Source organism: Jatropha curcas, chromosome 1 (assembly GCF_041381405.1).
Source record: "Jatropha curcas cultivar XTBG-Jc1 chromosome 1, XTBG_Jcur_1.0, whole genome shotgun sequence".
Classification (NCBI taxonomy): domain Eukaryota; kingdom Viridiplantae; phylum Streptophyta; class Magnoliopsida; order Malpighiales; family Euphorbiaceae; genus Jatropha; species Jatropha curcas.
This window is the reverse complement of record NC_143151.1, coordinates 34,093,310-34,096,974: the sequence shown is the minus strand read 5'-3', so window position 1 is coordinate 34,096,974 and position 3,665 is coordinate 34,093,310.

Here is a 3,665-nt window from a genome sequence, read left to right as displayed (position 1 = left end):
ATATTTGGAAATAAATTTAAGTTTTTTAAATATTTTTTCAATTATTGTCTCTTTTCTTTTATTAATTTCAATGGTTTCATTTCAAATATTTATTTTTTATACACAGAAAACTCAGAGTAAAAGAGAATTTGATTGCGGATGCTGATCTTGAGCGTCATATTCTTGATCTTCCTCCTCTAGAAGTGGTGCAGTTTCTGAAATGGGTCATCGAAAGAATAATTTGGCCGAGTGTAAGAAGTCTTGTCACGTTCCGACTCTAATCACTAGAGAAATTGTCCGCTTTGGTGTAGTCCACGGACGCCCTACAAAACCATGAAGTGTAGGGCGTGTGGGAACTACAAGTCAGGGCGTGACAAGTCTTCTGTCTTCATTTTTTTTTTCCTCCGAGATTTCCCCTTCCTCTGTATCTAAAAGACATAAAATATGTTCGCAATTAGAGGCAGCAAATCTAAATCCTTGTCAAACACTTTTGCTTCATAAAAAACACGTAGCTGACTTTGAGACCAAGAAGAAACGTGAAGTTAATGAAGTTGTCTATGGGTTGCATTATTTTCAAACCAAGGTTATGAAATTAGCTACCACTTTAATGCCTTTTAAGTTTTGACGTCAGGGTTAATGGTCTTTTTTCAAAAAAAGAAAAAGAAAAAGAAATTTGTCTACGCGGTTTGTGTATAAAAAAATCACAAAATTTAATTCGTAATTGTAATTATTCTCCTAAATCACACCGTACCATAATAATATCTCTAAAAAAAGCGGGAAAAAGGAAACTTACACCCGCAGAAGCCGGCTGTTATGACTTGTTTGATATGTACGTAGCTGAGAAATTGGATATATAAATTCAACGAACCAATATTTCTTTTCTCATACATTTCTCGTTAACCAAACAGATGTAAGCTTAGGATTGGATAACATAGGGGCAACTATATACATATATCTTATTATGTCATCACATATCAATTATCCATTCTTCTACCGAGAATGTGCATGCAAAAGAAAATAATAATAATAATAATAATAATTAATAATTAATAATTAAGGAAGACAGAGAAAAACAACAATATAGAAAAATAAATAAATAAAGATGATGTTTGCGTGCATGAATTAACGTGTCCTTCGGCCTTACTCTATAGCAGTCCATGTTTAATGGGAATTATTATTATTATTATATATTATATATTGTATAATATAAACAATTAAAAATAAAATTATAATAAGATATATTTCAATTATGTAGTAAGGTTGTCGTGAGAAAAGTTGATTTACTTTTTCTTGTAAAATACACTGGGCTTGTTCTTTATCCCACTCAACTTGCAAGCTGACGATGTAATCATGTCAGAAACGCATGCCGCTTGCATCGGAGGATCTTACTTTATTAAAATTTTCTCTTTGTGAAAAGAGTGAAGATGGGAATAATAATGGAAGTGGTGTTGCCCCGGCAATAGGACCGGTGTCCATAGACTTAACTCCTCTTCCCTCTTATTCCTATATACAATTTATAATCTATTTTCTTATTTTGTTTCTTCCATTCTTAAATTAATAAATCGGAAAATTTTCATTTTTTGGATACTTTATCCAATAATTTATGGGTTACTCATCTAAACAATTTATCAATCGTTTATCGTTTATCAATTTATTTTCGGCTCGATAAATCAAAAATTATTGAAATTTGTCCACCCTAACATGACCGACATGAAGCATCGGATAAAGAGAAAACAATAATATATTTTTCGGGTTTGAAGTGCTTCAATTTTTATTTATTTTTTACATGAACGAAAAAAATAAATTTTTTATTTTATTTTATTTTTTTTAAATGACAATCGAATCATCAATTATGTATGAGTTGTAAAGTTAAAATGATATAACATTCAGTTTTTAAGTGTTTTAATAAGAGCGCATGTACATGGCCAGTAAGTAGTATCAAATGTTTCATGATTTTCTTTTACTTTCTTTTAAATGACATCGTTTCATAAATCATGTAAGGATTGTAAAATTAATATCACAGCAGTAGTCAAACAACATAATATTCAATTTTTAAGTATTTTGACATAGGCATATACACACAACTTACCAAAGCATCACATATTTCCTGATTTTTCTTTTCTTTTTTTTTTAAATGACATTAAATCATCAATCGTGTATGGGTTGTAAAGTTAATACCACACCATCATTGAATGACATAATGTTTAGTTTTGAAGTATTTTGACAACAGTATGCACATGTGACTTAACAATAGAATTCAGTCGGTTTGATTAACCGTTTGTTGAATTTGCATTTACCAATTTACTGATTAAGTATTTACCGTTTATCGGCCGATTTATATATTTACTGAATAAAAATTTATTGATTTACCGTTTATAGATGGTATTAAATTGATATTCAGTTTCTCAATTACGTCTTTAATATATATGATACTTAATCCAAGTTGGACATGAACTTATCTTATTAATTAGGGCATAATATTTAGAGCAGTAGTTCTAATTGAGAGAAGCATTTTAATTAAATGGCAAGATAAAAAATAGGCTTAAACAAAACAAGGCATTCTACGTGTAATATCACGCCTAACAAGATATTGTTCGCTTTAAGTCGAGTCTACGTAAACTTATTTTTGGGAGTGACAATCCATCATTCTCAAAATGTCTCTTGCTATTCTAAGGCTTGCCTATCTTTATATATATTATTTTCACTTTGTACTTAGTCGATGTGAGATTCGCCTAAAGTAAGCTAACATTTCAACTTAGCACTTTTTCTGGTGCAAATATTACACGATGATATCTAGGTTTTTACGGTTGAAATGGCAAAAATCAGTGATATTATTACAATTTATATTGAAATTATTGGATGAAGTAGTTAGGAATTATGAAGTAAGATTGGAGTTTTAACTTCAAAATTTAATATATCTCATGAGAATAGTAATAATAATTTTCAATAATATGGCATGAAATAGAATTGATACTATTTAGGGTTTGTTGTGTTAAATTAACATGTGAAATTAGTCACATAAATTTTATATGGACTTATTATTGGAATTGAAATTATATTTAAACCACCCGGCGAGTTTAAAAGTTTTTAATTAATATAACTCCGATAGCATTTAGGGAAATTGAAAATATATATCAAAGCACTGAAATTGACATTGTGAATGGAAAAAATTTGAATGACAACTATCTAAGGTAAAACCCCAATTCAAATTGGAAGACTGAATTCAAATAGCATAATTAGGCGAAGTTTATTAGACAGTTTTTTTTTTGGTACCCTAGTTGAAAATTGGATAGTTGAATTATAAAATGAATTTGGAATTGATACAACATATTTTGGAGTTAACGTATCATAATAACCATGTAATTAAAAGTAAATGATAATATTAAGATTGAGTGTTTGATTAGTTCATTAAGCTTCTTTGATTAGAATTAATTTATACTGGAATTGAAATTAGAATATTAGTGAATTAAAAGTGAAAATGTAAATATTTTATTTGAAGCTAGAATTTCAACTTTATAAAGAATTAAAATTGGATTTAAAATTTCTTAACACACCTTATCGTTTCAATCAATTCAAACGGAAATTTGATTTAGATAGATTTTTACTTATTTCGACTCATAATAGCATATATGACAATAGATCTAGGTTGGAAATCTTTTCTTTCAAATATTAAAAAAAATTGGAAG